This window comes from Elephantulus edwardii, unplaced genomic scaffold (assembly GCF_000299155.1).
Source record: "Elephantulus edwardii isolate Elephantulus edwardi_28Jun2011 unplaced genomic scaffold, EleEdw1.0 scaffold00212, whole genome shotgun sequence".
In the NCBI taxonomy this organism is placed as follows: domain Eukaryota; kingdom Metazoa; phylum Chordata; class Mammalia; order Macroscelidea; family Macroscelididae; genus Elephantulus; species Elephantulus edwardii.
In genome coordinates, this window is record NW_006399962.1 from 3,068,155 (window position 1) to 3,095,980 (window position 27,826).

The following is a 27,826-nucleotide window of genomic DNA, read 5'->3' on the forward strand; positions in this document are numbered from 1 at the left end:
ACCTCTAAAGCCTTTCTCTTTGTAACTCACAAGTTTGTTCTGTCTAGGTTTGCTCCCTTTCCTATAGGTAACCTGAACACTGAGTCTTGCTCCAGACCTACACTCTGAGCCCAGTTCCAGAGACAAAAGGGAAATATAACTGTCAGGCAAGGAAATGAAGGAGAATAGAGCCTTCAGGTTCAGCCATCCATCCCCACTGGACTCACCTTGGCAAACACTTTGCAACCCAGAGGGCAGAAATGTCAGGAAAATATCTTCTAACTGAACAAGATGGTATGAAGCTTCAACTCAGGATCACCAGTAAGGTGTTAAAGTGGGCTCCCCTTCCTCCTTCACCTTAATGCCACTGTTCAGAATGGAAAAGCCAGAGAGTCTGCACCCCATTCCCACATTAGGACCCCACAAGTGAAAAAGAAAATTTCTTTGTTGAAAAAAAAAATGGTCAACATTGGACTATGCTCACCATCACCCTGTCTTTTCTGGTCCCCACTGGATCTTTCTTATTTCCTTTACCCACTCCCTCCACCCACCAAACTGTGGGGCCCTGTGATTTCATCCCTGCCCATCCTCACTCTTCTACTCCCAACCTTTATCCCCTTGAATCCCCATACATGTTTATAATAATAATAATAATAATAAAATAGTGAAGGAAGAGCAGACATTTGATCCCATACCAGTGAATCCTAGGATAACAATATTTGAGTTCTGAAATAAAACCTCTCACAGCTATTGGCAGAACAGAAAGTAATGAAAATTGTTGTTCTCTCAAATCTATACCTGGGCCAAGAAGGTGTTGTCCAAACAGAACAAGGGAATACTGTATGGTTTAAAATTGGAAAAGTTGTACATGAGGGCTATTTCCTTTACCCATACTTATTCAATCTGTTTGCTGAGCAAATCATTCAAGAAGTTGGACTTAATGAAGGAGAATATGGCATCAGGATTAGAGGAGGGCTCATCAACAACCTGTGTTATGCAGATGATAAAATCTTGCTTGATGAAAATGAGGAGAACCTAAAGCACTTGCTGCAGATAATTCAGCATTTAATATGGATTACATCTCAATATAAAAGACAAACAAACAAAAGCCCTCAGCACTGGACCAACAGGCAACATCATGATAGATGGAAAGAATATTGCAATTGCCAATGAGTTCATTTTGTTTGGATCCATAGTCAAAACTCTTGGTACTAGCAGTCAGGAGATTGGAAGATGCACAGCACTGGGAAAGTCAGCTGCCAGGGATCTCTCCAAAGTCCTGAAGAACAGTGATGTCAATTTAAAGACCAATATGTGCCTGACCCAAGCCACAGTCTTTCCAATCATTTGCTATGTATGTGAGAGATGGACAATGAATAAAGATGACAGAAGAATGGATACATTTGAGTTGTGGTATTGGAGAAGAGTACTGAATATCTGATGGACTGCCAAAGAAACAAACAGCTATGTCTTGGAGAAAGTGTAATCAGCATGTTCCTTGGAGGTAAGGATGGTAAAGCTTTGTTTCAGATATTTTGGACATATTGTTAGAAGAGGCTATTCCTTGGAAAGGGACATCATGCTTGAAAGGGTGAAGGGTCAGCAAAGGAGAGAAAGACACTCAAAGAGATGGAACAATCCAGTGTCTGTGGCAATGGATTAAAATTTGATGAGGATGATAAGGATGGTATAGGATAGGACAGAGTTCAGATCTATTGTTCATAGGATCTCTATGAGTTATATTTGTCTTGGCATTTGACAGCAACAACTTATCAACAAGGAGCAAATTAACTCAGGAAACCCATGCAGTGGGGGGAAGATCCAAGGCTTGTGCTGAGGATAATAGGACAAGAAGTCAGCCTGGCAACCAGACAAGGAAGGATTCCCAGGAAGGGCTTCCTGGGAGAGGGTCTCACATCAGAGGATGGGCTGAGTGTGCTACCTGAGCTGAAGGATCTCCCTCCTGGCAGAATGAACAAAATTAGGCCTGGGAAGGAGAGCAGAGGAAGTAGATGTAGGAGGACGTTGGAAGAGCCTTTGGGTCCTGGAAAGCCACTGACACACTGGCTGTTGATGGTGGAAGCCAAAGGAAAGGAATTAATCCAATGGAAAGTAATTTATCTAATTGAAGGGAATTGAGAGACCTACTTGACCAAATCAGCCCCTCTGGCTGAGTGTAGGGAGGTAAGTCTGTAGGCAGAGAGACACTCCTTAGAAATTGGAGCTAGGCCTGGAAGCCGGCAGCAGAGGCGTGAGCTGGGCGGGAGAACTCGGGGCTCCCTCCCCATGGCTGGGAGCCAGCCGTGGCTGGCGGGGGTGGCGCTGACAGGCCTTGGGCGTGGTGGGCGGGCCTGCGCAGGGCCCTGGGGCCTTAGGCAAGATGAGCACCCTGCTTGAGCAGAAGGAGCAGCAGGAAAGGCTTCGAGAGGCTGCGGCCTTGGGGGACATTCGGGAGGTGCAGAAACTGGTGGAGAGTGGGGTGGATGTGAACTCCCAAAATGAGGTCAACGGCTGGACCTGCTTGGGCATGTAAATGCAATCACAGCGAAGTCATCTCTTACCTATTGAAGTCTGGAGCTGACAAAGAAATTCTTGCCACGAAAGGAGAAGTGCCAGCCCAGCTGACACCAAGGAGGGAAATCAGGAAGATCATGGGAGTGGAAGATGATGGTGATGATGACAGCCTTCCCCAGCTGAAGAAGGAGTCAGAACTGCCCTTTGTTCCCAATTATTTGGCCAACCCACCTTTCCCTTCTATATATACCACTGCAACAGCCCAACTGCAGAATGGGGGCTCCTCCACCCCTCCTGCTTCGCCCCCTGCAGAGGGCAGGCCCCCATTGCTCACTGCTGGGGAACCTCCCCTTTTAGGGGCGTTTTCTCTGGACCACACCTCTTAGGCACTAGTTCAGAATGGGGACATGTCAGCCCCCTCTGCCATACTTAGAACACCAGAAAGCACAAAACCAGGTCCTGTCTGTCAGCCACCCATGGGTCAGGGCCGTTCCCTATTTTCTTCTGTTCCAACCAAGCCACCAGTGTCTCTGGAGCCTCAAAATGGGAGCATTCCAGCCGTTTTTCTTCACCGGAGCGTTTCCTTTTAATATGCAAGAACTGGTACTCACGGAGAGGATTCAGAACACATCTCTTGGAGAAAATGATTTCGTTGAAATGGAACTGGACCGGCAAGAGCTCACCTACCAAGAATTGCTCAGAGTGAGTTGCTGTGAGCTGGGAGCTAATCCAGATCAAATGGAGAAGATCAGAAAGTTACCCAACACCCTGGTAAGAAAGGACAAAGATGTTGGCCGACTCCAAGATTTCCAAGAGCTAGAACTGGTTCTAAGTGAGAAGTGAAAATAATTTTCTGTTTCGAAATGCTGCATCCACACTGACTGTAAGGCCTTGCTACAACAGGAGAACTTCAAAACTGACTTACTGATACAGCAGGGACTTTTATCACTGAGGACTGTGACAGCGAGTGTCACATCTGGGCCAGGGACAGGCCATTGATCTACATCAACGGAGTATTCTCCAGTTCTGCCTTGGCTTCCAGGGAGGGCCCGGTGCCACTGCGTAGTGTACACTAACGCTGCTTGCCGTGGTAGGAAGCCCCTTACCGCTCCAAGCAGTGGTGCCATTTTTCCAAGCCTCTTGGTGTACAATAAACCTATCACTTGAAGTTTAAACAGCTGAGAAGTGGTCTGGAGAGGCAGAAGGCGAAGGTTTCTATATCCTGAGGGTTTTACGTGTAGCATGTGAGAGAGCAGACTCGGCAGAAGATGAGAGCTGAGCCTATTTTGAATCTCCTGTTAGTGCATCCAAAGGGCTGAAATGCTCTGTCCGTGGTGTTACATGCTCACAACTCCTGAAATGTGAACTAACCAGAGAGGAAGACTGGGTACTGGACAAAGGAATTTTGGTATGACTTGTAACTGTGAGGTTTCATATAACATATTTATAAATGTTATTCAGGTTAAAAGTATTTAAGAATACAGTTACCTAATTGTAAATAGGCTGTTAACCAAAAGAGCCTCCCTCCCCCCACTTTTTTTCCGCTCACACTCATGCTTGCTTCTCCGGGTCTAATCTGCCATTGCCCAGTCGTCACCACATTAACTCCCCTTCGTGGCACTAGAGGGCTCTCGGATCCTTCCTACCCGAGCAGCCCTCCACTCTGAAGCGATGCCTGCCATCTCTCCAAATGCTGAATTGCACCAGACAAGAAGAGCACAAAGCCTTGCTGGTCATGTTCTCCACTTTCCTTTTCCACTAAAAATGAAGTCATTTTTGAGACTGAATCTGTTACTATTTTAAAGGTTATTGCAGAAAATGGAGTTAAAGGAGTTAGAGTCTTATTAAGATTTTTACACAACTCTGAAGCCTGTTGTTTTTGTAAACAAATTGTTTGATCTGGGGGTCCTTGCTCCCCTTGCCCTCCCCACCCCAAATGAACTTAACACAGTCAACTGTGAGTCTACCAGACTTTATTCTGAAGTAAATGGAAGAGCAAAACCTGATTAAACTCTTGAGCATAATAGGATAATTTTTAAAAGAATGGAGCCTCCTTTTGCTTCAGTGTCATTAATGTTAACTGAAAATCCCCTGTATTGTTGAAGCAAACAGCTTAGCTTTGGAGTTAAGAATTAGAACACTTAGACACACAAGCAAGCAGGGGCTCAGAGCCTGCTGTTAAGGAGCATCCCTGCTGTCTTAAGAAGCTTCTTCCCCATAGTGCCTATAGTTTCCAAAGAAACTGAACTTCCTAACTATGTTAACTTAATTTTATTGGAACTCCACAGTTAAATGAGAACGTGCAGAAGATGTCAATGAAAGAGAATGTTGTGCTCAGATAATGGCCTCCTGGCTTGCTGCTGCCTAAATGCTGAGAGGAGGTGGAGATGTGTTTCGAGGCTAACTTCACGAAGTCATTCTGTTTAGTGACTTTATTGTATTCCACCAATTACTGATGATGACTTCCTTACCCTTGAATGAACTGAACACTTGGCAGAGTGAAGGTGACTTATGCCCCTTTTCTCTAAGTGCTTTAAGGATGGAAAACTCCTTTATGTTTCAGCCAAACAGAAGACATTTGACCTAGAGGCACTAGCCTTTCCCCCACTTCTTTGCCTTGAGAAAAGTTATCGATAGATTTAAGGTTAGTTCTACCCTGGGGGAAATAAATTCAGTATTAATTCATGTCTGAATTACTGGGGTTCAGATTTCTGCAACCATCCAGATTAAGCGAGATTCTCAGAAACAGTAGAGGCCTCTGGCTATGAGGTGAGCTACTGAAGGGTAGCCTGGTCCTTCAAGGGCAGCTCCCAGGCTCAGAAACAAGTGAGTAGGGGGCTGAGTGTGTCAGGGGAGAGCTAGGCCTGAGGTGGCTCTGCCCTACACTGGTGTCTCGTCTCCTTTATACAGTAGTCTGTTGTCGACTGGCTCCTGCGTGCAGTAGTGGGGTTAGACTGCACCCTTGTTGGTAGGTGAGTTTAAAGCCTTAATCCATGCATTCAGAGAAATATTTTTATATACTTTGTGTAATTTATAACAAGAATTTTTTTTTAGCTTTTTAACTGTGAATTCATCCCTCTTCCCTCACTGCATATTTAAAGCATGTGTTCATACTGTGTATTCACCAAAGATTTTCTGTTTATGCATTGCTGACTGTTCAAACATAAAAAGTGTTATTAAAATTAAATATTAACTGGAGGTGAGGGGGTGGCAGGGAGAAAAGTGCCACAATGAATGAATGGAAATCCAAAATCTCTGTAAATGTTCATTAAAATGAATAATAATGAAATTTTAAAAATTAAATATTAATAAAAAAAGAAATTGGAGCAGTGTCTCAGTCATGGAGGCTTTGCTAAGATAGAAGAAGGTAAAAAATAGAAGAGTATGTAGGACATGAAATCAGAAAAGCTTGATGATTACTAGATTGGGGGGAAGGAAGTGACAGCATTTTGGGGTGTTCTGATTCAAGACAGACTTCTTTTAGAGTTAATGAGGTCATAATGTGAAATTATTCGCCAAATAATTCAGATTCTATATAAAACCAGTCAATCAATGACCTACTGAGTTAGAGTTGGTTCCAACTTTAAGTGACTCTATGAGGCAGAGCAGAACTACCAAAGAGTTTCCAAGACTCTCAATTTTCCTTCATATTTTGTGTATACATGTTCTGATTGTGAATAGATATCTGTGTCTTTATATCTTTATTTGAGTCATACCATACCAGAAAATAAAGGTCCCTAAGTCTTAACTCAGTCCAGGCCATGCCTTCTTAAAAATAAGGAGACACATTGCACTGAGAAAATCTGTAGCTAGGGACCTTACCAAATTATTGAGGAGTAACGATGCCAGTTTGAGGACTAAAGTGCCTCTGACTTAGGCCATATTGTTTCTTTGACACACAAAGAAGGCAAACCTCAGTCCCTATAGTTGTCTTACATGAAGTTGATGGATAGGTGCCATTTGCTTTTGAGAGAGAAACTAAACTCACCAACTTCTTCATCTAGCTCTGTCTTGGATGCTACCAATGTTCTCTGTGATGCCAAGGTTTTCAAATATCTGATTCAGACTATTTGTACCAGTTCAAGATTTGTTTTGATGAAGAAATTAATTCCTGAATCTTCATAATGTACCATTTTCCCAAAATATTCTTATTCTCTAACATTTTAAAGTTGTCTTCTTCAACATTCAGAATTGTCTTGGTTGATGTAAGCTTTTTTTACTATTTTGTAGAGTTTTGACACAGTTGCTTCTGAAATTTACTTAGTTTTTATTAAATTGGAATTTAAGTTTATAATGTAAATTAGTTTTATATCCAATAATTCATACAATTTTGCTTGAGAGTATTAACTAAACACCCACAATGTATTTGTGTGCACTCTTCTCACTTCCTCCCTTAGATAGTAATGGAAATCCTTGATTTCCATTAATCCTTCTATTCACTTCTATCTGTGTTCTGGACTTTACCCTTATCAATTGCTTCACTTTTGACCTCATATTTTTAGTTATTTTAAAGAGTAACTCCCTCCCTGGTGCTTTTGTTGTTCTCTTTATAGTTATGTCTATTATCTGGTTTGGAATTTGGAAGGGAGTACATCTTTGGGTTTTATTCTCTCTATATATCTATAGCAAGTTATCTGAGAGGCTGGACTCTATGAGGAAGAGTGTGGCATCAGGATTGGAGGGAGGCTTGTCAATAACGTGTGTTATGTAGATGATACAACTTTGCTTACTGAAAGTGAGGAGAACTTGAAGAATTTGTTGCAGAAGATCAAGGAATGGTATGGATTGCATCTCAATGTCAAGAAAACAAAGATTCTTACCACTGGACACATAAGCAGCATCATAATGCATGGAGAGGAGATTGAAACTGTCAAAAGCTTCATCTTACTTGAATCCACAACTAACACCCACCAGTCAGGAAATAAGGAGACATATTGCACTGGGAAAAATTGTAGTTAGGGACCTTACCAAATTATTGAGGAGTAATGATGCCAGTTTGAGGACTAAGGTGCCTCTGACTCAGGCCATATTGTTTCTGATTACTTACCATGCTTCTGAGAGCTGGACAATGAATAAGGATGACAGGAAAGGAATTGACGCCTTTGAGCTGTAGTGTTGAAGAAGAGCAGTGAACATCCTATGGATGGCCAAACAGATATCTCTTGGAGAGGGTGGAGTTGGAGTGCTCTTTGGAGGCAAGAATGATAAGGCTTTGTTTCACATACTATGGGTATGTTGGTAGGAGTTGCTATTCCTTGGACATGATGCTGGGAAAGGTGGAGCTTGGACAATGAGAGGAAGATCCTTAATCAGGCAGATTAACATGGGGACTACTGCAATGGGCTCTTGTGTGTCAGGAAGTGCGAGGTTGGTGCAGGATAGAACAGGGTTCATATCTTTTGTTCATAGGGTGACTATGAGTTGTACTCGATTCAGAGGCACCTAACAACAACAACAACAACAACAACAACAACATTATTTGGGTGAAAGTTAAACTACTAGGGTGAGTTCTATTCCAGGTTCCAAGAGTGACTATAGTATCAGGAGTTCCACCAGTTTTTAATGGTCCAATAAGCCTGACCTTTATGTATTGTTCAGTTTTGTTCCATATTCCTTCCCTACTACTTCTATGCAGGACCTGTTATGATCCCTTTTAAGTGTGGTCATTGTGCAACAATGAATGAATAGTCTCTTGAAAAAAAGTGAATTGAGGGAGGAACAGGGTGTAAAATGTATAACAATCAATGAATGAAAATCTAACTTCTCAGTAAATAATTGTTAAAAATCACAATTACAATAAAATTTTATTTAAAAATAAAGAGTGGTCACTGGTGATAGCTGGGCATTATTTAGTTTTTCGGGTCTCAGGGCATGGAACTTGAGGTTGGAGTGCTCCATTAATCCTTTGGACTACTTGTTTCCATATGTTTTTGCTTTACCTTTATTTGTTCCAAGACAAGGAGAAACCAATAGTTGCATCTTAGACTGCTAATGGGCATTTCAGATATGAAAACAGTCATACATAAAGACTAGTTTTCAGTGGAGTTTCCAGACTAAGATAGACTAAGAAGCAGGACTAACCACCCACTTTTGAGATAGCAGGCCCTCAAAAACCCTGTGAGGGGAAGCAGAACATTGAGTCAGAAGATGAGCATTAAAAATTAGACTGAGAAAGAGCTGTCCCCTTAAAGCGGGACCCACTCTAATGACACAAATGAAGTAAAGCGTTCACTCATTGAAGGGCTTTGATTTGCTGATGTGGCAAGATGAAGGTAAATAGCTGAAAATATCCGTTAATAATTGGAATATAGAATGATAAAGTATGAATGTAGGAAAATTTGAAGTAGTAAAAAATGAAATGGCATGCATAAAGGTAGATATACTAGGCATTTGTGAGTGGGGATGGACTACTGTTTGTTATTTTGCATCATAGAATCACAAGATCTAGTATGCCAAGAATGACCTATTGAGGAGAAAATGTATCAAGTTCATAGTGAAAAAGGACATGTCGAAATCTATCCATCCTGAAGTACAATGATGCCAGTGATTGGATAATACTCTAATATGTACAAGGAATATCTGTTATCAGAACTTTTATTCAATATATGTAACAACCAATAAAGCCAAAAATGAAGACTGAAGATTTCTGTTAATGTCTACCAAAATCTGACTGGCAACTGGAATATAAAAGTTGGAAACAAGAAGGATTATAGTTGGGGAGAGAAATGAGGCTGGAAATGACATGATAGACTTTTGTATAATTAATGATTTATTCTTTGAAAATACTTTCCCCCCCTTTTTCCAAAACATAAGCATTAACTATAAACATAGACCTTACCTGGTAAAACATTCAAGAATCACATTGACTATATTTTTAGAAAGAGATATTGATAAAGTTAAATATCAACAATGAGAATAAAGTCAAGACTGACTGGAACAGATCATAAGTTACATATATGCAAGGTCAAATTGAAGTTGAAGTAAACGAAAACAGGTTCAAGAGAACCAAAATAAGTCCTTCTCAAAAGACATGGAAAGACTTTGTCACAGAGGAAGATATTTGGATAGCCAACAGACACATGAAGAAATGTTCAAAATCACTGGCAATAAGAGAGATGCAAAATCAAAACCACAATGAGATATCACCTCACTCCAGTAGCAATGGCAAAATTTAACAGGGCAGCAAGTAATAAATGTTGGAGAGGATGTGGAGAGATAGGAACTCTTTTACACTGTTGGTGGTATTATAAAATGGTACAAACATCCTGGAAAGCAGTTTGGTGTTTCCTCAAAAAGCTGAACATGTAAATTCCATATGCCCCGAGAAAATTAGGATTGAGACAAAAATGGAGACTTGTACACCAATGTTAATAGCAGCATTATTCACCATGGCAAGAACATGGAAACAGCCCAAATGTCCAACCACAATCCAATGAATTGATAAATTATGGTACACTTACACAATGGAAATAAATACTATGCAGCATGCAGGAGCAAGGTCATTCACAAGTGGTCTTGATCTTGTCATTGATAATTTTGTCTTTATGACTGTATTACTCTCAGTTCTCTCTTCCCTGCATTGGAAGCATTTTGGAAACAAAATACTAAAATGAGAGTGAGCAGTTTTTCCCCCCCTCACCATCTAGCAAAATTCAGTGTTTGACATTGACCAAGTTGGTCTAAGTGACAAGGCAGCAACTGTCTCCTGGCACTCTGGAAATTCCTGTCTTGTCTCTTGCATAAAGTGCTCCCCAGTCACTTCCTCGATGTTCCACCCTGCATGAAAAGCCTACAGTGGTCTCCGCAACAAAAATCCCTATCTCATGGAGTCACATCTGAAAGCTCCACTGTTCTTCTCTGGCTCCCTCTACTGGATGCTAAAGTGATGGTTTCATGCAAAGCAAAGACTTTTAGGAAAAGACCATTTACAGATTCATTTCTGTACAAAGATTGGTTGTTGTTGTTATGTGCCGTCGAGTCGTTTGCGACTCATAGCGACCTTATGTACAACAGCCCTAAACCCTGCTCTATCCTGTGCCAATCGCAGTGCTCTGACACACCCATCCCGATTACCCCAGTCACTGAATCAATCCACCTCATAGAGGGTCTTCCCCTCTTGCGCCGTCCCTCCATCCTCCCAAGCATGATGTCTCTCTCCAAGGACCTGTCCCTCCTTGCAACATGCCCAAAGTATGTCAGACGAAGCCCCAGAATCCTTGCCTCCAAGGGGTAGCTTGGTTGAACCCTCTCCAGGATGAATCTGTTTGTTTTCTTGGCAGTCCATGGTACATTCAATACTCTTCTCCAGCACCACAGCTCAAAGGCATCAGTTCTCCTTCTGTCCTCCCTAGTCATTGTCCAACTCTCTGATGTGTAACAAGTGATTGCAAAGATCATGGTCTCTATCAGATGTACCTTAGCCTCCAGAGAGACACCGTTGCTCTTGAGTACTTTAGAGATGTCCCTAACAGCAGACTTTCCCATCGCAATACGTCTTTTAATTTCCTGACGGCTGGTGCCAAGAGTGTTGACCATGGAGCCGAGCAAACTGAAGCTGTGAACAATCTCAATCTCCTCGCCATCCATCCTGATGCTATCAATTGGTCCAGTGGTGAGAATCTTTGTCTTCTTGACATTGAGCCTCAGTCCATACTAAGGGCTGCAGTCCTTGACCCTCGGCAGCAAGTGCATGAGGTCCTCCTCGGTTTTAGCAAGCAGGGTTGTGTCATCTGCATAACGCAGATTGTTAATAGATCTTTCACAAATCCTGATGCCACAATTCTCCTCATAGAGCCCAGCCTCCCGGATAATCTTGCTTTCTTTAAAACCTAGGACTTCTACAACCACCCAACACATAACAGTTAATACAAATAACATGATTTTTCAAGAGTAATCAGTGACAAAAAGTATAAATGCCCAAGACATTTACTGACACCAACATTTTCTTGCAAGGAAGGAACCTCAGAAAGAAGCATTTTGTTTGGTTTTGAATTAAGTAGGAGTTCCTGTATTACTAAATCTTACCTTTTGAGAACAAGCAGATAAAACTGGTTCTTGTTGGGTGGTTTTTGCTTTTGTGTTTGGTTTTTTGTTTGTTTGTTTTGTTTTTTTACATAAAATGGCAACTAACTGAAGGTCCTATTGCCACATCCTCGTCTATCTAATTGGTCAATGTCAAACTACACATTACTTCTATTTAAATATGCCTGGGAGCTGACATTTTCAAGGAGAAAAAAAAATCTTATGTAACAAATTGAAGTGTTTTCAGTAAACAAATGCAGCCCTGGACATGTTAACTTGCCTTGGTGACAAAATTTGGAAGAAAGCTACCTGGCAAACTGATTGAAAGATATCCATATCTGTGACCATGTTAAAAAAAAAAAGATTCAAAGGAGTTCAGAAATTATCAAACAATAGCTTTGATATCACAACACTATTTAACACAAGTACAATCTTGCTTAAAATTATTAACAAACAGTTGGAACCTCAAGTCAACTTTTGTGTGCCAGAAAATTTTCTATTTTGTAAGTCTAAGCATACACCAATTGACATATTTCAGCTCACAGGTGCTGCCCTGGACGTGCTCACCAAGTTGTGCCAAGAAATCTGGAGAACAACCACTTGGCAAACTGACTGGAAGAGATCTATATTTGTTCCCATCCCAAAGAAGGGTGACACAACAGAGTGTGGAAACTATAGAACAATATCATTGACTTCACATGCAAGCAATATTCCACTGAGGATTATCCAAAAACGACTGGAATAGCACATCAGCAGATAACTGCCAGAAGTCCAGGCTGGGTTTAGAAGGGGTTGTGGTACTAGGGATATTGTAGCTAATGTTAGCTGGATCTTAGCTGAAAGCAGGGAATACCAGAGGAATGTCTATCTGTGTTTCATTGATTATGTAAAGGCATTTGACTGTGTGGATCATAACAAACTGTGGCTGACTCTGAGAAGAATGGGAATCCAAGAACACTTGATCGTTCTAATGCAAAACCTATACTTGGACCAAGAGGCAGTCATCAGAACAGAGCAGGAAAACACTGCATGGTTCAAAATTGGGAAGGGCATACGCCAGGGATGTGTCCTGTCTCCATATGTTTTCAATCTATATGTGGAACAGATTATCCAAGAGGCCGGGCTCTATGAGGAGAAATGTGGCGTCAGGATTGGTGGAAGATCTACCAACAATCTGCATTATGCAGATGACACAATCCTGCTTGCTGAAACTGAGGAGGATCTGAAGCGCTTGCTGCAGAAGGACAAGGACTGTAGCCTTCAATATGGATTGAGGCTTAGTATCAAAAAGACAAAGATTCTCATCACTGGACCAAATGGCAGTATCAGGATGGATGATGAAGAGATTGAGATTGTTAACAATTTTAGTTTGCTTGGCTCCTCAGTCAACGCTCTTGGCACCAGCAGCCAGGAAATGAAAAGACATATTGCGATGGGAAAGTCTGCTGTTAGGGATCTCTCCGAATTACTGAAGAGCAATGGTGTCTCTCTGGAGAATAAGGTATGTCTGTTACAGGCCATGGTCTTTGCAATCACTTGTTATGCATCAGAGACTTGGACAATGACTAGGGAGGATAGAAGGAGAATTGATGCCTTTGAGCTGTGGTGCTGGAGAAAAGTATTGAATGTACTATGGACTGCTGAGAAAACAGATTCTTCCTAGAGAGGGTTAAACCAGGCTGTTCCTTGGAGGCAAGGATTCTGAGGCTTCGTCTGACATACTTTGGACATGTTGTAATGAGGGACCAATCCTTGGAGAGGGATGTTATGCTTGGGAGGGTGTAGGGACGGCGGTAAATTGATTCAGTGACTGGGGAAATTGGGATGGGTGTATCGGAGACAGTGTGAGTGGCACAGGACAGAGCAGAGTTTAGGGCTGTTGTACACAGGGTCGTTAAGAGTTGCAAGCGACTTGACAGCACATAACAACAACAACAACAAGTATTGAATGTACCATGCTCTGCCAAGAAAACAAAACAAACAGATTCATTTTGGAGAGGGTTAAACCAGGCTGCTCCTTGGAGGCAAGAAATCTGGGGCTTAGTCTGACATACCTTGGATATGTTGTAAGGAAGGACAGTTATATATATATATTAGTTTCTGTTTCTTGAAAATTTTTTTTCATCTAACAAAGGAGCAAATAAAAAGAGTGTAAAAAAATTATTCCAGTGGGATGATTTTGATGCACAAAATGTCCCTGGGGTATCTTCTTCACTTGGTTTTTTCCTCCTTACCCTGTTTCTGTAAAACTTGAAAATAGAAAGCAAAAACCCTCAACTATAGTAAATCAAGAAATTAAAGTTGATTACTTGTGAATATGAACTTTGTATCATTGCATTGACTGTTAAATTTGATTTCTTATTACCCATTGTTAAATATACTGTATGAGACTGATAAGAAAAAAAAAACCAACCCCTCCACTCCTCAAAACCCCCCCAACAAAACAAAATAGTTGGAGCAGTACACGAACAGGAAACTGCCAGAAATTCAAGCTGAATTCAGAAGAGGCCATGGAACAAGTTGAGGTAATAGCAGTAGGAGGGGCTAAAACTTTCCTGTGAGGAAGAAGAGCCTTTTGCAGTGTCCAACTCACACACAGACTCTCAAAAAAATTGAGAGTGGTGGGGAGAAAATTACAATGAATGAACGGAAGTCCAAAATCTCTGTAGATGTTCATTGAAATGAATAAAAAAAATATTTGAGAGTGGTGGATATGAGGGGAAGGTGTTCTTTTGCACTCCAACTCCATCCAAAGCCCTAACACCTTCAGAGAAGTAGTTCCCTAAACTCACACTGCAAATGAAGTATCTGAACAGCCAAAGAAGAATCTTCCTCTTTTTGACCTTAGCACCTCCTGGTAGAACTCCTCCACCCAGAGCCACTGCCAGCCACAGGCTTTCCACAGAGAACATAACTCTGAAGGGAGTTCCCTTATCTCCAGGGCCTTCTTGGGGGCTGGGACTCACAGTCTGGGGTCCTCCATGCAGGCATCTCCTGACCCAGAGCCCCAAACATTCCAGAAAGAACTCAAGAAACAGAGAAGAGGAAATCACCCATAATCTGAACCCAGAAGAACTTTGCACTCTCTGTCTTGATAATCTCTCAGGTGAGAATATAACTGGTTGGATTTTTACTTTCATAATCTTCACATAAACTCACTTTATTACAGCCAAGCTGTACCATGGTTGATAGTATTTTATATGTCATTATCATATAGCTCCAAAACAAGTTCTGATTGCACAATGATTAAGTCCTTGGCTGGGTAACTAAAAGGTTATGGGTTCAAACTCATAAGTGGCATCATGACATAAAGATCTGGCAGTCTACTCCTACGATTAGAGCCTAGAAAACCTATGTGGCAGTTCTACTGTGTCCCCTACATCACTACGAGTCAGAACTGAACTCCACAGAACACAGCATTGTCCTCTCAAGGATAAAACAGAACACTTTTTTGGTTTGCCTTTTTGTAATTCTGAGAGATGTAAAGATTTTGCATCTTTATAGCAACTAAGGTGGCTACAAGTGGCAAGAAGCTGCGTTGTAATCGCAAAAGCACACAGTTTAAATCTGCCAGCTGCTTTGCAGGAGAAGGATGGCAATCTCCTCCCGTGTGATTAACTGCCTCTGAAAACTTGCCAGAGGGTCAGCTACGGGTTGGTTCCAACTCGATGGTACACAATACAATTTAGAAACCTACTTTTAGGATAAATGACTTTTGCAGAAGTCTTATTTATAATAATTTTTTTGAGATTTTTTTAGATTTAAGAAGTCTTTAGTACAGTCTTCATTATGTGGCCTCCCGAAAGGAATGCGTATGGAACTTGGGGCGGGGGGCACAGGTGTGTGACCGCCATTGCCTGCACAGCTGCGACCTAAGGTCTGACAAGCTCCCAGGAACTTGGTGGCGAGACAGACCACACGCTGTGTGCATCCGGGCCCGAGTGTGAGGCAGCGATGGGAGAGATGACGTGCTGTTCGCTGACTCTTCTCTGGACTGTTAGCTTTTTGGTCTAAAAATGGGAAAGGCAGGTGCAGGTGTCAATAAATAGGTTTATTCTCAACAGGAGCCTGTGCTGGGCACTGTCTCTTGACTGGCCTCGCTGGGTGCAACGCTGGAGACAGAACCTCGGGGCCTGTGCCTCTCTCACGGAGGGAGAGGTGGGACCATGGCAAGGAGCCCAGTTCTGACGGTGAGTGAGCTAGTTTTGTCCTGGAAAATGTACAAGTTATTGGTAGCATCCACAGCCAGGATGTTCTCGGTGGGTCCAGCAGAATGCAGGACCTTCCTGGTGAAGCCCAGGCTGTCCATGCTGATCTCTTCTGCTTGGAGCCCGTGCATACCCTGCGGGGCCTGAGGACAATGCGGGACCTGAGGACAGCGCCGGGCTTGATGCTCTCCTGGGAGGCCTTCTGCGTGAGGTCCCACCGCGAGCTCCTGTCAAGCAGCCTGAAGTTGTTGTATGACCCCGTCATGACGCACTGGTCTGGACAAGAGACACGTGACACTTCCAAGTGGGAGGTCATCACCCTGAGGACCAACACCACCACCACCACCCCCACCACCCCCCAGCAAGGGCACTGCACCCTTTCCACCATGCCTGCCAGGAAGCGTGAAGACTGAAGTCCTGTCCCACGTCCACGCAGCCCTGTCTGCGAGGGGCACTCAGCAAGGATGCGGCCTGCAGAACACTAACATGTTCTCAAGCCAGCCATGTGGTGGCCTGTCACTGGTGGGTGGTCTCCCTGACGGGCCTGGCTCCCTGCATCACCTCCGTCCCCGCTGCTCAGCTGATTACTAGGACAAGTGGAGCCTCTGTTTTTCTGTTGAGTTTTTGCATTTTTGGGTTGTTCCTACCACTTTCTGTATTTCTCTTCAAGTGTCTCCCTTTATTTGCTTTTGTGCATTTGGCTTTCACTATCAAATTTAAATTTTCTTTTGTTGTTGGGGTTTTCATGCTGACAAAGCCAGTCATTCTCCAGGTTCATGGACATGCACCTCCTGGCCCACAAGCCACTGGGATGTTTTGTTTGGTCTGGGGGAGGCGTGGGGAGCATGGCACACCCTCACCACTGTCGCCTTCCCTTGGGCCCTTTCCCAGCTACTCTCCCACTGGAAAGGTCCCTGAGAGGACCCTGTTTTGCTTCACAGAAGCCACTGTCTATGCCCCCGAGTAGAACACCTTATCTGGGATCACAGCCATGGAGACGGACTCAGGTCTTAAGGAGCAAGCAGGGAAACGGGGAGCAAAAGGACAGAGAAGACACATGACCACACAAACCACATCCCCATCCACTCTGAGACTAGAGGAGACGGAACACCTGTTACCCTCACCAACCAGGTATGGCTTTTTGGGACCAAGACACATCCAGAGCATCTCTCCTGCTGCTGCCGGTGCCCATGGGGTGTGGATGGGACACCTGAGAGCTGTGCTGTCTGACCCTGGACAGTCCAGTGCTTACCCCGTAACTCTCACAGCTGGTCAGCCCTGGACCCATCATGACCCACCTGTGTACGATGAGATCGGACTGCTGTGACCCACAGGGTTTGTGATCTGAAGCAGCCTGAGCGCTGCCTAGTATCCGAACACAGTGTCCCGAAGGATGGCTACACCTGAGGTACACATCTGCCCAGTGAGGTAAAGCCAGAGCCCCCCTCAAGACTTAAGTGTCACTGCCCACAGTGCCCTCCTCAACTACATCGTTTTCCACACCATGCCTCTGTGCCCTTGGCCCTTCCTCTCTCACTCTGCTTCCCTGGGGCTGTTCTAGTAATTTTTCTGACCACTCTCTAGCTCTCAGTCTGCTGGCCTTTAGGCTGCACTGAGTCCACCACTGGACACTCACTAACGTTCTCCCCGTGTTTTATTTTGCCAAGATCTGATTGGTTCTTCAAAACTCCTGGTGGTTTGGAAGAGTCAATACCTCCGTGCTTAGGTTTGTAGTTGCTCCACGTGCAAACACGCTGCACTCTAACTTGTGACCCTGGCATGTGACCATATCTCACGCTTGGCCTGCTGCTCCTTTCAACTTGCTTGGTTTATGACTGGTAATGCTTAACTGCAGGCACCTGGGAACACTGAGCACTGCGGGCTGGGAGCCTGCAGAAAGACTCCAGGCCTTGCTGGGGGAAGGAGTGAGCCTCCGGCCATGTGCATGGAAGGGCAGTGAGCCTGGCTGTGTCCCAGGCCACGTACAATGAGTGCAGAGGTGTCTCTGGGGACACGGTACAGGTAGGTGTGTTTCCCAAGCCCTATGGACACGAGGTACTACACTAGCCACTGTTGGTGAAGCACCTCCTGGGCCTGTGTCCCCAGGGGACCAACAGGCATGGAGGGACCTTCCTCTCCCTCCTCCTGAGGCAAGGCCCACAACAAGGTGCCCCCAGCAGGCCATGACAATTGCCTGCCAAATGTTGCAGGGCCAGTCCCCGCGTCCCTGGTACACACATCACCCAGGCGCTGGAGCCCACTGGCCTCACCTGTTGGAGCTGCTCCAGCAGCATGTGAACTTGTCGAAGACTCAGTTGCTCTCGTACAAGGAGCACAGCTTACTGTGAAGTTAGTCAGGAACCTGCGGGGTGTGGCAGGTCAGCGCGGGCCATGGCGGGTCAGCATGGATTGCAGGGGGGTCAGCTGGGGTCACTGCCCCTGGGAGGGGGAAGGCCTCACTTCATGTCTGAGATGGAGGAGATGATGTCTGAGAAGGAACGGCTGCTGGGATCTTCAGGATTTTCAAACACTGACACAAGAAGCAGCTCTCAGCTCTGACAACGAGCACCCCCGATGCCCCAGGGACCCAGACAGGTGGCCTTGGTGAAGGATACATGTCCTAATACCAGTGTTTTGGACAGACTCTCACCTTCATGACCACCGCAGCTGCATCACATGGACACGGACAGGCCCTCTCTCTGATGTGGACACAGCCCTCAGCTCAGTGAAAGCAGATGGTGGGGGATGGGGAACCACTGTTTACTGAGAGCCCCAGTGAAAGATGAGGTTCAGCACTGTTTCCTTCAATGTTTACTTAGAATGACAACATTTACTAGTCCTCAGAGCTGCCAGGTAGAAAATCTTGGTGGGAAGATATGGGTTCAGACATCACAGGATGAGACTCGCCAGGCAGCTCCCCTCTTGACCCCATGGACCTAGGGGGGGCTGGGCCGGACACTGGCTGAAATGCCCGCTCTTTCTCCTCACTCCTGAAATAGTTTCTGAAGGAAGATTCTATACGGTCAATGCAGCAGAACCAAGTGAAACAGAAATCAACTGCTGAGAAGAGTTTCTTCTCTGAGTCACATGAGAAGGGTCCCTTCTGGTCGAGCTTGGGAACTGTGAAGCATGACCTCCTGCGAGCACTGGAAGACGACCACTCTGCCGCCCTTGTCTCCCATGGCAAGCAGGTCCCCGAGGAGCTGAATTCCAGAGTAGAGATGATGTCAGCTTCTGCCACATCCTCGTGGACAGCACCCTTCACCAGCGGGTGGCCTTCACCCATGGAGAAGCTGCTGCTGGCTCCTGCCACGGTCCCCAGGACCCAGCCCCTCAGCGCCGTGGAGACTGTATTTAGAAGAATTTTATATTTCTTCATAATTTCTTTCTTTAGTTTGAACTTCTGGGGACGCTCAACTGGTATCCTAAAAGGATGTGGGGGTGAGGGATGTAGTCTCGTTTGTCTGTCCTGCTTGTGATTGTGATAAATAGACCTTGAGGAAAACGGCATCAGCAGGTTTCCAAAGTGCCGTTTCTTCGATAAGAGAAAATCTGGAAGGAGAAATTCACAAAAAAAGGTAAAGCCATCAGCCTCTGAAAGTTGAAAATACAGATGAGGATTGTGTTAAAATTTAAAGATACCAACTAGAGGGCAATCACTTTGGTGAAAGCTTGAAATCAAACTCCTATTTAAATTATATGGATAAGCTTTTCTAAAAAATAGGGATATTCTCCCCTCCCCCCATATAACTCCTTAGGGCAGATCTAAATCATAAGAGTTAAAAAAAGGGGGGAGAGGGTAGGCAGGGGTGAGAGAAAGGATATATTTTAAATCCATACCAAGAAAACATTAAAAATGAACTCTGATTAAAATGTAGTCTCAGCTTCCTTGAAGCAATAGTTTTCCTTCCTTGATGTTAAGAGCTAAAGTAGGGTTAAGGGACTAATGTTACAAAATAAAATTTGTAAATAAAATTTGTTGAAGCGAAAACTAATTTGCTATGTAGCTTTCACCCAGGCCTCTAAAAAGATTAAAATTGTCCCATATGTCATAGAGAAGCTTGTAGTAAGACAGCTAAGTAGGTGGCACTGAGATTCATGAATTCATTTTACAATTGTTTACTGAGCCCATACCACGTGCCATGCACTTTTCTGGAAGCTCTCAGTGGAGTTTCCAAGTAATAAATCTTAATGGGAAGAAACTGCTTGTCTGTCTTCTAAGAAGCTAATGAATTTGAACATCATGATGACTTAAGGGTTTACAGACCAACACATTATGCACTAAGCCACCAGGTCACTTTATAAAATATAATGCATGAGAATGATTGTATGAAACACAATGTGAACGAAGAATAGTGTAAAATACAATATATATGAACTTTGTAAGCAAACCAACAAAAAGAAGAAAGAAAGAAAGGAAGAAAGAAAGAAGAAAGAAAGGAAGGAAGGAAGGAAGAAGGAAAACAAAACAAATACGCAAAGTAGGATTTCTGACCTGACCAGTCAGTTACCTTATCATATCATTTAATTTGTTAGGTGTGTTCTGAAATCTTTACTGAAGGTAATTAAATTCAAAGATACCAAGGGTCACTTTTTAAGAACCAAGAACAAAGACCATAGCATATAGTATGTATGAATATGTATATATATATATATATGAATATGTATATATGTGTGTGAATATGTATATAGGTGTGAATATGTATATATGTGTGAATATGTATATAGGTGCAAATATGTATATATGTGTGAATATGTATATATATATGTATAAAGATACATACATGTATAAAGATATGTATATCAGGTCGGGTCACTGTTGTGGAATAGGTACTGACTCATAACTGACTTTCCAGTGAGTTTTCAGAGGCTGTAAACTGCTCAGGAGGAGATCTGCCTTTCTCTCATAGAGGCTCTGGCGGTCTGAACTTCCGGCTGGCAGCACAACTCCCTAGTCACTAGGCCACCAAAACTCCTAGAAATTTTACCTTTTGAACTATATGCTGCAATATCATATTTTATGAGTCAGTGATTTCCTTATCCCATGTATTCACTGATGAAGAGACAATGTAAGTTTTGAACTCCAGGCATTCCCTGGGCTAAGAAACATCTTAGGGAGAATTATTACTTACCCTTTATAACCCAGAAGTGAAATAGGAAGACATACCAGAAGTTTTACAATTTGTCAGATTCTGAAATAGGAAAAAAAAAATGTGTGTTGAAGCTCTGGAATGGGTGACTTGGAAGGCAGGTAGTGAGCCTTTCTGGAGCCTGATGCATGAGGCTGGAGGACTATAGGAGAGCCACTGCCATTCAAAACAGTGAGGCTGGTAATGATCTTTGAACAGGGCAGTGCTGCACTGGTACAGTGCTCAAAGCCTGCGGTCTAAATATTTGGTTGCTATCCAACTCATCTGCTGCCTTTCTTTTGTAAAAAGGAGATTATGTTTAAGTAATGCTTCCACACACAATCCTTCCTACTCTGGCTATTTCTTGAAGTATCAAAAAGTTAAGAATTCAGAACTGTTTTGTTTATGCTTCCTAGGTCATGACTGAACCAGATAAAACTTGTCTGAAGCCCTAACAAATGCTTAAAGACACAGTTAGGAACGGATCTGTAGATAAGAGGATGTGAGTGGGCGTGAGTGAGACAGAACAGGGAAGGCAAGAGAACCTGGAAAGTGAGTTAGAAAAATGAGACATGGGACAGTCAATGGCCTCTAACAGAGCTATTACAAACAAGTCAAGGAGTAAGTCATTGAACCGAGGTGAGACTATTAAACAATAAACATAAACAGGAAAAATGACTGAGGCTTTACCACAGAGAATCTGGAGGTTATTATATTGTGCTGCAGACTAAGCAACTTGAATTCTAGCTCAGCTGAAACTTCGTCTCTGCTTGTGACTGGACAAGTCAAGTGGATCTACTAGCCTTGGTGAAACTCTATACGTTCTGCACTGATACTAGGAGAAGCGGGTGAGCCATCTGAAAGACAAGTTTTTAGCATAGACTGTAGCTCAGGCTTTGGGGACTTTCTGACCAGGTGCTGACCTGTGAAGTTTGAGGTTGCTGGCTGCAAGCTCAGTGCAGCTGAATACCTAAGGAGCCGAACTTCAGACAGACCGGAAATGATGACCCTGAGTACCATTCAGAGAACATCATCACTGCAGCCACTCAATGGGTGAAGGAGTGTGTGGGAGACAGGGATAGCCCCCATATTTCTCTCTGTATTGTTTTCATCTGTCTGTGAAGAGAAGACCTTTCACCTGCTATCTGCTAAAGCCTCTGCTGAGATCTGTGGGCTAATAACTTTAGAAGTTCTGGATATCTTGGCCTTTTGTCCTGGATCTTCCAGTGACCCTTCTCAAAATCTAGGTGGGCTGAAGACCAAAGAGAGTGGAGATAAGGAGAATTTAAGCTTTCTGTATTATACCCTTTGAATGTGTGATGTGCGTTGCACTCACTCTCTCATCCTGGTCCTGGGTATTCATCCTAGGATAATGGTTAAAATTTACCCAAGTCAGATGGTGAACTTTGTTCTCGATCAAATGTTTCTTCATAAATGATGGAGGTTTTCAAAGGAGTCTTGGTTAAGCATTAGACTGTTCACCCGAAGGTCAGCAGTTCAAATCCACTAGCTGCTTCATGAGAGACATATGAGACAGAATACGTCTGTAAAGCCTTGAAAACCCTATGAAGAAATTCTCCTCTGTCCTATAGGGACACCAATGCATCTATCCTCTAGATGTGAGTAGACATCACTAATAAAGTGTTGTGAGTCCCATCTGTCCTATGTCAGGAGTAGTGTGTCTTGCAATTTCATACTGAGAGTAACCTTTTCCTCCTTTAACAATGGAGTGGACAAGAGGTGGTCAAACAAAGAGTTGAAGAGATGTAAACAAAGGAGGCAGCGTGTTAGATACTGAGTGCAGTTGAGAAAAATCTTACTACATTTTTTAAAAGTAGATGTACTTAGTGATGCAAAAGGAGAGAAGGATAAAATTAGAAAGTTCAGTTGCATAACTTGCAAAGGAAAGAGTAAAGATTTGAACTCCTAGACAAGTAACAAGGTGGGGAAAAATACTTTAAAACTTATCTTTAATGGAATTCAATTCCCTGATGGTCCAACCTGAGAAGAATCAGGTGGTTTCAGGTCAAGGAGTGAGAGAAATAAATACATTGTGGAGACATCTGATAACAAGTTGAATTATTCTCCCTCTTTTCTCACTATGTGAAGAAGTATTATGGTACATGTGGCATCTGAAGTGGAGGAAGACTTATCAACAATATGCATTATGGAAATGATACAACCTTGCTAACTGAAAATGAAAACAACTTGAAACGCTTTCTGCAGAACATAAAAAACTCTACAGCTTTCAATATGGATTATAGCTCAACATCAAGGAAACAAAACTCATTGCCACTGGACCAATAGTCAATATCATGGTAAATGGAGGAAAGACTGAAATCATCAATGATTTCATTTTACTTAAATCTGGGATCAACACCCATAGTGGTAATAGCAGTTAAAAAAATCACATGTGTTGTATTTGAAAAATCTGCTGTGCTGTCAAGGACCTCTCCAAAGAGCTAAAGAACATGATGTAGTTTAAAGAGTAAGGTGCACCTGATTAAAGCCATGATCTATTCAATTACTTATCGAGGTCCAGCCCCGATATACCAAAACAGCTCCACCGAGAGAAGGGACGAGGATTAAATGAAGATTCAGAGAGCCTCCTCATTTATCATGAATCCCTCCTTTTATGATCTCTAAAAAGGCTTATATAGGTTTTCGAAAAAAACACCTACAGGGGTAATCACAGTGTCTCATCTAGGTTTCTGAAACACACCTGCAGGGGTAATCACATTATCTCATTTAGGTTTCCATTCAAGATGGTTCTAGCCAAGATGGAATCAGTTCTGCTGGTTTTACAAATGTAGTGCTAATCTTGCCTTGCAAGTTAGTCAGGCCTCTGACAATTACTGCCTATGTATCTGCAAATTGGACAAGAAATAAGGATGAAGAAGAATCAATGCACCTGAATTGCAGTGTTAGAGAAGAGTACTGAACATACCAAAGAATGCCAAAAGAATAATTAAGTTTGTCTTAAGAGAAGTACAACCAAGATGTTCCCTAAAGGCAAGACTAGTGAAACTTTCCTTCACATACTTTGAGTATGTTGTCAAGAGGGACTGATTCTTAGAAAGACTTCATGCTGGCAAAAGTGGAGGGTCACAGAAAGAGAGGAAGACCCTCAACAAGATGGGTTGACACAGTGACTATAGCAATGGGCTTGAGCATATCAGAGATGGTGAGTATGGCACAGGAAAAGGCAAAGTTCAGATGTATCCTTCACAGGATCACTGTGAGTCCCAGCCGACTCCCTCGGCACCTAACCACAACCCAACATTCTCAAATTCCTCACACAGAAGTGAGGAGCAATTGTTTCCTTTTCAGGTTGCTCAGATAGCGTGGAGTGGGGGGATTAGATACAAAACTGGGGAAACAAGAAGAGATTAATATAAAACTGGCAGGGCCGTGGTCACTTCCTGGAGCAAATTCAAACTCTCTTCTTCCTGGCCTGCTCTGAGAAGACTATACCTGTGACCTCTGCTTTCCCTCAAGTTTCTAGATCAGACGGTCCTTGCATAGAATCCCCAGTAACGGTGTGAGAATCATGTCTGGATTTTCTTTTCTTTTTTTTTTTTTTCCTAATTTTTTTTTTTGAAAGGGGGTGTACATCTAGATGCTGTACAGGTGTCCCCTGATTTATCCAGGTCTTCTAGAGGCTGAGTCTCTGTTTTAGTTCTTTTGTAAGTAAAAACTCTTTGTGGCACACTGTTAAGTCCTGTAGCTGCTAATTAAAAGGCTGATGATTTGAATGCACCAGCTGCACATGGGAGAAAGATGTGGAATTCAGCTTCTGTAAAGATTTACAGCTTTGGAAACCCTAGGCATTCCTACTTGTCCTGTAGGGTCACTATGAGTCAGAGTCAACTCCACAGCACTGGCTTTGGCTAATGTAGGAAATTAACAGAGAATAAATTGACAGAAAATCAGCAAAAAATTACTAAGACACCTCCTCCACCTGCCTCACCTCCAAAGTAACTGTAGTTGTCAGATGCCTCCAAGTCATCTTAGAATGCCTCCAATACAATGATGAGGCGATGGAGACTTCAGGAAGTACCACGTTATTGACAGAATTCTGGACTGAAACCCCAAGTGATATCAGATGTCTCAGTGCCATTCCTTATATAAAATGTAGTGAGCACTGGATATGAGGCATGAGAATGCTGATATTACAAAGAAAATGAATGGCTTGAATCAGAATAAAGATAATAATAAAGATAATAGGAAAAGAATTGACACCTTTGAGCTGTGGTGTAGGAGAAGGGCACTGAACATTGCATGATGGACAAGGGAACAAACAGACATGTCTTGGAAAGGGTGCAGCCAAAGTGCTCTTTGGAGGCAAGAATGAGGCTTTGTCTCACACACTTAGGGCATACTTAGTTGCTAGAAGGTGCTATTCCTTGGAGAAAAACATGATGCTGAGAAGGGTGGAGGGTCAGTGAAAGAGAGGAAGACCCTCAACCAGGTGGATTGACATGGTGACTTTTGCAATGGGCTGTTGTGTGTCAGGAAGTGTGAGCATGGTCCAGGATAGAACAGGGTTCAGGTCTTTTTTTACCCCGCTCTGTTTCAGATCCTTTATTCATAGGGTAAGTAGGAGTTCTACTTAACTTGAAAGCATCTAACAGCAACAACAACAAAGAAAATGGAACCCTACCTTCAAGGACTTGAATCCATGAATGTCTAATATAAGGCCACTTAAGGTCATCCACCTTCCCTTACCCTGAAGCAAAGCAAGAGCTTCAAGTTTAATCTGAAAAAAAAATCTACATTCTTCTGTTCTTTAGACACACACATACACAGACAAGCAAGGAGAATGCTGAGTGGAAGCAAAGAAACAATTGTTGCCTCATTGTATACCTTCTTGGGAGTAAATGCTGAAGATGTGGACTTGTCCTGTTGGAAGGGGGCCAAAGGACTATGGTTTGGCTCGATCTCTTCTTCCTGCTACCATCTCCTGAGGGCTAGGATTCCATGGCTTTTGCTAACAGTCTCTACCTGGGGAGCCTGAAAGCACAGAGTCTGGAACTGTGGCCTAGAGTGCATGGGATGAATTAAGGATGCTGACTTGACTTTCTGAAGTTTCCCAGGCATCTTCCCTGTGGATGGGACCTAATGTGATGGACCTAAGCAGGTGCTTATAGCCCAGTCCAGTTAGAGCCCACCACAATTTAAGACCTTTCTACTACTATCCTGGACTGTTCTGAGCAGCAAAGCCATGACTCCCCTGTGTCAACTCTCATCTATTCCCACTATCCGGGTCTTCAGTTTCAACAGGACATCAATGATTTTCTATTCTTCTGAATTGTTCTCTCATTATCTATTCTTTGCACTGAGTTTCAGGTTGCTTGCAAGGTAGCACTGGAAAGAGATTTGTGTAATTGTCTTTCACATTTAGTCCTTCCCAGTTCCCATTTTCATTTTCTACACCTCTGCATCATCAGACACCGCATATAGGCTAGAAAATGGGAATAGGCCTGGGGTTCCCTGACACTGTAGAGAGTGGTTACCCCATGGCTGGGCTGAAAACTCCCATACATGGCAAAGCTGCAGACATACCTACCTAAGCTGCAGTGTGCATGGCATCACCAGGGAGCGCACTTTCTTGCTAGAGTGTGTCAGCTGTCTTTCCCCAGGAAGGGAGTTGCCGGTGTCCAGAAACCCTGTACAGGAGACACTTATTGTGAAGTCCCCATTCACCTCCTCTGAAGATGTTCTTGCTTTGTGCACCCCACAGTCCTCTCGTGAGTGAATCTTTCCCCAGGTTCCTATCTTCTCTCCACAAGTCAGTGTCACAGTAAATCATTCTCAAGAAAGCCATTGCTGAAGAAGATACTTTGAGGGCTCTGCCAGACAGGCTGGAGTTCAACCTCCCTGCACGGCCCTCCTGATTGCAGAGGTGAGGACTCTTTTCCCAGTCTGTCTGTCTCTGTCTCCCTAAAGATGTATGACTCTTCCAGGTGGGTCTGTCCTACATTCTGTGCTAAAGAGCCACTTTGAGACAAGTACGTCTTTATCACTGGCTGTGATTTGGCCTTCAGGAACCTGCTGGCCAGGCAGTTGGACTTTCCATGCTGACTGCCTGTCTGACAGAGAAAGAGGCTGGGAAACTGAGGGACCAGATGTCAGACAGACTGGAGACAGTCATACAGGATGCCACCCTAACAGAGCATCACTGTATTCACCCAGAGGGTGAAGCACCTGCAGGAACATGCAGTATCACTCAGAAGTTTTCTTTGTGTCTGCTTCTTCTTTCTATATAAATGAAATAGGATTCTTTTTGTTACATAGGTAGATTCCTAGGAACTCGGGTTGGACCAGTACTTCTTCACTTTATTATGCTCATTCAGAACCCACACACAGGGCAAGAAGCAGTTGTTACAACAGAACAAAGGGATATTATGAGGTTTAAGATAATTTTTTAAAAAAGTGTTTGTCAGTGTTGTATACTTTTACCATACTGATTCATTCTGTATGCTGTGCAAATAATCAGAGAAGGTGAACTATATAAAGAAGGTAGCATCAAGATTAGAGGACAACTCATTAACAACCTAGGATGCAGATGAGACAAACTTGCTTGCTGAATGCAAAAGAGCACTTACTGATGATGATAGAAGATCACAGTCTTCAGTGTGGATGATGCCTCAACACAAAGACAGAAATACTCTCAATTGGTCCAATCAGCAATATTTTGATGATTGAAAAAAATTATTGACATTGTCAAAGATTTCTTTTTTTCTTTTCCACAATCAAATCCTATGGAAGCAAAGAGTTCAGAAATGAAATGATGCTTGGATAAATCTGCTGCAAAATACCTCCTTAAAGTGTTCAAATGCAGAGAAATCACTATAAAAAAATCAATGTGTGCCTTACTGAAGCCATGGCATTTCAATAGTCTAGTGCACATGCATAAAGTGCACAACAGATAAAGAAAAATCAAAGAATTGTTGTTGTTGTTGTTATGTGCCA

At 43.1% G+C, this 27,826-nt stretch overlaps 1 pseudogene; it reads left to right on the top strand.

Moving 5' to 3' along the window:
- The first annotated feature begins 2,359 nt into the window (after positions 1-2,359).
- On the top strand, positions 2,360-3,421 carry LOC102873047 (annotated as a pseudogene).
- The last annotated feature ends 24,405 nt before the right edge of the window (positions 3,422-27,826 follow it).